This window comes from Amblyomma maculatum, chromosome 7 (assembly GCF_055883805.1).
Source record: "Amblyomma maculatum isolate TAMU_Amacu chromosome 7, ASM5588380v1, whole genome shotgun sequence".
Classification (NCBI taxonomy): Eukaryota; Metazoa; Arthropoda; class Arachnida; order Ixodida; family Ixodidae; genus Amblyomma; species Amblyomma maculatum.
This window is the reverse complement of record NC_139350.1, coordinates 38165136-38171135: the sequence shown is the minus strand read 5'-3', so window position 1 is coordinate 38171135 and position 6000 is coordinate 38165136. Positions and strand designations below refer to the sequence as shown.

Sequence of the window (6000 nt, the reverse complement as noted above, 5' to 3'; positions counted from 1 at the left end):
GGAGTATTATGAAGATCTATTTTCGTCCCGAGAGGTTTATTTCGACCGTTTTAAAGAATCCTTTCTTGACGCGATGCCAAAAATTGACGAGGAACAAAAAGAAAGACTGGAGCGGCCAATAAGCGAAAAAGAAGTGCAGCAGGCAATAGAAAATTTAAACCCAGGGAAATCACCCGGGCCTGATGGCCTGAGTGCGGCTTTTTATAAAGCGTTCAAGGAACAGCTATCTCCTTTGTTGTGTGCCTTATTTAATGAAGCGTATGAACTGAAGGCACTGCCTGCGTCTTTCGGATCGTCGCACACAGTACTTATTCCGAAAACTGACCAACCAGATAAGCTTAGGCAGTTGTCGTCTTACAGGCCCGTTGCTCTGACAAACGTTGATTACAAGATTTATATGAAGGTGCTTGCTGGCAGACTACAAACGGTTATATGCGAACTAGTGGGCCCTCACCAAACGTGCGGTATCAAAGGGCGATCTATCTTTCAGAACATTCACAAAGCGCGGAGTGTGCTCGAATGCTGCGATGCAACTCATGCATGTGTTGCGTTACTGCAGTTGGACTTGGAGAAAGCTTTTGATTGTGTGGCACATACTATTCTGTTCAGTATATTAGACTATGTTAATGTCGGCTCTGTTATTCGAGAGGGAGTGGCCTTGGCGTACCGTAACTGCACTACGAGATTAATTGTCAATAAGTCACTGGGGGCCCCCATCAACGTACGACGTTCGGTGCGCCAAGGTTGCCCCCTCAGCCCTCTTTTGTTCGGCATTTATATTGAAACATTGTGTTTAAGCACCCTACAAAACAATGACATTGATGGTTTTCGACTGCAGGAGTCAGAAGTCAAATTGCTGGCTTACGCAGATGATGTTGCGGTTTTTTGTGTGAATAAAGAGAGTATAAAGAGGACAGTGGATGTGGTAAAACATTTTAGCAAAGTCACAGGGAGTAAAGTTAACTGGGGTAAGTGCTTGGGATTTTGGCACGGTGAATGGCAGCTGACCCCCGACACTTTCGCTAATGTGTCGTGGGTTACAACGCCTGCAAAGTACTTGGGTGTGCCCTTGAAATTTTACAAGGAAAGTGCGCCATACTGGCTAGAGAAGGTCAAAGAAATCCGTGAAAAAGCGGAGAAATGGAAAAGCGCTCAATTATCAATATTTGCAAGAGCCGCAGTTTGCAACCTGTTTTTAATTAGTAAGCTATGGTATGTAATGCAAGTGTTGCATTGCTCCCGTGTAAATGTGCAAAAATTGCATCGAGTTTTTGCGGTGTTTGTTTGGGCCTCGAGTTGGGAGAGGTGCAGTCGGACAAATTTGTTCCGGCAGGTGAAGCATGGGGGGCTTGGTCTGGGTCATTTGTTTGTGCGACAGATTGTCAACCGGTTTGTTTTTTAGGGATGCCAGCGATCCATTCCTGCGCACAGTGTGTCAACAAAGACTTGGTCGAGCGTTGCCTGATTTCGTAGTTTATACTCAATGTATGCCTGGTTATCTCTTTGGATTCTTTAGGGGAATTGTTTTGAGCGTGAAATTCTTAAGTGCACGCTTTTCGAAAGAGTATTTAAGTAATGTTAACAGGAGAACATTATACAAGGATGTTTGTGAAGTGGTGTTCCCGGTGCCCTTGTACCGAGCTTTATACTATGGAGGCACAGGAAGTAATGTATTAAAACGCGTAAAGAAAATGCAAGTTGCCCCGGGAGCTAAAACGTTTTTCTTTATGCTACATACCGGTACTTTGAGTGTAAAATCATTTATGGAGGAGAAGGGTATGTTCCTACCGTGGGGGGCCCAATGTCTCATCTGCAAACAGCCAGAGACAATAGATCACGTGTTTTTGCATTGCTGGGAGGGGGTATATTTGTGGGATGTTCTGCAAAGGACAATAAACAAAACAGTTGCCACTTGATTCCCATGGCATTAGGTATTTGCCATTGGATAACCACGATGATATGCCGTTAGACCAGGTTATGTTAATGTGCCTCCACAGTATATGGCGCGCACGAATGGCTGGTTATCACTGCGATCCAGATGCACGGCCAGCCCGCATGTATTTCCGTGAAAGTGTGCAGCGATGGCTCGACGTGCTTAAATTGCAACCATGTGCTCCCGAGTGGCTGTCAAAGCTGGAACCTTTGACGGTGCTCAAGGAATTTTAACATGACAATGCCTGCCCCTCAGTGGGTGTTAGGCAACGCTAGCTACCTTTGTGTACATATATTATTCCTTTTTTTCCTGTTGTTTTGAGTTCCAGTGCTGTGTATTTGTGTCAAAGCCAGGCAATAAAGAAGAAAAAAGAAAGACTCGGTGGCGCCACGGTAGCGCGTTTGACTCCAGATCAGGAGGTTGCGTGTTCGAATCACGTCCGGGTCACTTCTTTTTGTGTCATCCTTTCTGCGGTCTACATTTTACCTCAGATGCGGCATATCGTAAAATCGGAGTGCTATGCGGGGACCTCACACCTACTCCGCAAAGGTAGGCAAAAAGCCAAACTCGGTGGCACAAATTATTATGCTCCTGGGCCTCCACGCTGTGTAAAAAACTCGAATGCAGTTCGGACACGCTTACGTCGGTGTTCGCCCGGTTCGCTAACTTTTCACTAAGGGCGTTCTGCGCTTGAGAAATGTGTACAGCGCACTGCCTGGAAAAGAGGCTCGGTGGCGCAACGGTAGCGCGTCTGACTCCAGATCAGAAGGTTGCGTGTTCGAATCACGTCCGGGTCACTTCTTCCTTGCGTCATCCTTTCTGCGCTCTACATTTTGCCTCAGATGCGGCATATAAAATCGGAGTGCTATACGGGGACCTGACACCTACTCCGCAGAGGTAGGCAAAAAGCCAAACTCGGTGGCGCAAATTATTATGCTCCTGGGCCTCCACGCTGTGTAGAAAACCCGAATGCAGTTAACACGCTTACGTCGGTGTTCGTCCGGTTCGCGAACATTTCACTGAGGGCGTTCTGCGCTTGAGAAATGTGTACAGCGCACTGCCTGAAAAAAGAAGACTCGGTGGAGCAGCGATTCCACCTCCGGCCGCCACAGCGTACGCACGTGTAATGACGGGCACCGCAGGAGCGGGTTCAGCGGCCATGTCTGGCCGTTGCAACAGGGCTGTGGAACAGGATAATGAATACCAGGTTGTTCTGCCAAGTCTTCCAACAGGGCGTTTGTGTCAAACACATTTTTGGGCACGCGGATATCAGGGCCCGCCCGTACCGGGTGGAAGATTTCTGTGACGCGTTTGCTCAAAATTCTCTGCTCCCTGACTGCATTATCGCCATGGGGGCGTATCGCATGAGCCACGTCTGGGCCATCACCCTGAAAGACGCTGATGCTGTGAAAAAGATTGCAGTTGTGGGTGAGTTTTGTGGGAAGCAACGTCGTTGCCTCGTTATTGATCCGGCAAAACAGGATGTGAGGCTGAAGTTCCACACAACTTTCCGGATGAGATGTGCGTGGCGTGTGGCCTTCGCGCGGTACGGAAAGGTTTCCGAAGTGGCCATGGAGCGCTGGCGCGTGCATGGCATATTTGATAAGGGTTCGACTACCAGGATTGTCACATTGAAGCTGAAAGCTGGGGTCAAACTGGACATCTTGCCGCACCAGCTGAACGTCGATGGTCAGTTGGTGCTCGTCGTAGTACCTGGAAGGCCTCCGTTATGTCTCTGGTGTCGAAGTACCGGCCACATTTTCCAAGAGTGTAAAGTTTCGCGCTGTGGTACATGCCGTCGTTTTGGCCACGAAGAAGGGGAGTCTTCTCGCAGCTACGCGAGTATCGCTGGTCCTGGGAACAGCGAAGATTCTTCCGAGCATCTGATGGATGAGGCGGACGCGGAAGAGGCAGCCAAAACAATCGGGCAACCGGCAAGGAATGATGGTCCTGTGTTGACACCTTTGACAAAGCGGAGGACATCCATTGATGCTGCGGCAGTGGATTCTGCACCAGTATAGAACGGTTCTCAACCAGACGCTAGTAATAGCGTGGCGGACGCCAGAGAACCTGTGCTCGAAAGCCAAGGCAGCGCGGAGTCCCTCAACCCCGACGTTATGGAGTTCAACGAAGGAGTAAGCGGCCTAAGCGGCCCCATGATGAGAGCGTCGGTGAGCATCTCCAGCCTGGTGGTGGCAGTGGCGAGCCGCCATCGAAAGCACCGGGGGTTCGATGTTCGATGTTGAAGCCTCGGCCGAAGTTTTCGTCCGAGACGCGGCAGGCGGGGAAACCACCTCCGTAGTTTGGACGTGACCTGATGCATGTGAGTGCAGGTTGTGCGTCAGCCATTATAGCCTGTTTTCGACTGTGGCTCATTGACTGTGTTTATGGAAGGTGGCAAGTGCGGTGTTCAGGCACGCTTCAGTACGCCTTCAGACATCCCGTTGGGAGGCCGGATACGAGCGCGTACGCTTCGCAACCTCGGACAAGCAAAGCCACATGGACGATTGAGGTAGGCACCTCATGAATCGGTCGCCGTTTTCCCTAGACGCATGGCAATTAAGCTAGATCTCCCATTACATGTAACAACCTTGAATGTTAGAGGGCTTGGTGCGCCAAGGCGGCAGTGTCAGTTGAATCGCCTGCCGCTAGGTAATGAAATCGACGTATTAGCCGTGCAAGAGTCGAAGATAGAATCTCAGGACCATGCAGACCGTATGGTGTCTGTTTTTCGTGCTAACTTTGATGTGCGTGTTTGTCACTCTGTGGGGGCATCAGGCGGGTGCCTTCTTTTTGTTTGCAATACTTTGGGTATAAGCGTACACTGCGTATTTGCATGCGAAAGTGGACGACTCTCGGTTGTTGACTTTTCGTTCTCAAATTTATTTTCGCGTGCTGCTTGTATGTGCGCTCCCAATGTTGAAAGTGATCGTCAAAACTTCTTTTATTCGATCGAGCCATACTCTAAATGTGACAAAATGTTGCTTGTATTGGGCGATTTTAACTGTGTGTGTGATGCTACTGATCGAGTGAAGAATAAATCAGTGAAAGATAAGAGCGCTGAACTGTTGAATGTATTTGTGCCTTACTATTGCTTGTAAGGCATTGGAAATGTGTTTTCTCGTGGAACCCGTCTCGAATACACGCACTTTCAACGCGATATTCATGCGAGACTAGACAGGCTGTATGCATCTATTGATCTCGTTCTAATTTGTACCGACTATAATGTAAAGCCTATTTCGTTTAGTGATCATTGCCTCGTTAGTGCGACTTTTAGAATGAAGGTTAAGAAATCTGTTTTCAACTGGTATCTATGGAAACTGAACGAGAAAATTTTGGAGGATGAAGAGTTTGTTACGGCAATCACGAACAATTTGGACTGTTTGCTTAACGGGCGTGAAGAAAGCTATGCAGATAAGTGGGAAAGATTTAAAGAGCAGGTGAAGTTAAAAGCAATAGAAAGAAGCAGTGTTATTCGGTACGCTACTCAAAAACACTGTACGTGAGCTGTACAAGAAAGTGTGAGAGTGAATGAGAATGTATAAGAATATGTGAATTCTTGGGAGATTAAACGTGGATTTATGAGAGCACGTAGAGCCACTGTGCAGGAATGAATGAGATTGTACAAGTTCTTGTGAGATTGAATGTGCCCATGAGCGAGCTCACAGAAGCACGCACAACCACTGTACAAGATTGAATGAGAATGAGCTGGTCACATATTTGTGCGAGCTTGTAGAAGCACATGCAGCCAGTGCGTGAACAGATGCTCTGCGAGAGCATGCAAACTGTGTGGCCATGTGCATGCTTGCATGCTAAAAAATTAGTCGTTGAGACTGTGTAGGTCCTTCCAAAATGAAAGAGGTCAAAGTTAGAGCTTTCATCTAATGATTACTTCATGATTATTTGGGACAGGTACACTTTTTCATATTTCACAATTTTGGTCTTGGCTTGCAGCATATTTTCAACATTAGTAGAAAAGTGCTTGCTTCATTTCATTATGCAGAAATCTTTATATGACAACATGCACGCTGAGAAACAACTACTCGACATATCGAGCTCACTGTAAA

At 47.6% G+C, this 6000-nt stretch overlaps 2 non-coding genes across 2 annotated transcripts; both read left to right on the top strand.

Annotated features, from left to right (window-relative positions):
* The first annotated feature begins 2308 nt into the window (after positions 1-2308).
* TRNAW-CCA (transfer RNA tryptophan (anticodon CCA)) lies at positions 2309-2380 on the top strand. Its single transcript has one exon. It is a non-coding gene; the product is annotated as a tRNA-Trp (tRNA).
* A 278-nt stretch (positions 2381-2658) lies between these two features.
* Positions 2659-2730, top strand: TRNAW-CCA (transfer RNA tryptophan (anticodon CCA)). Its single transcript has one exon. It is a non-coding gene; the product is annotated as a tRNA-Trp (tRNA).
* The last annotated feature ends 3270 nt before the right edge of the window (positions 2731-6000 follow it).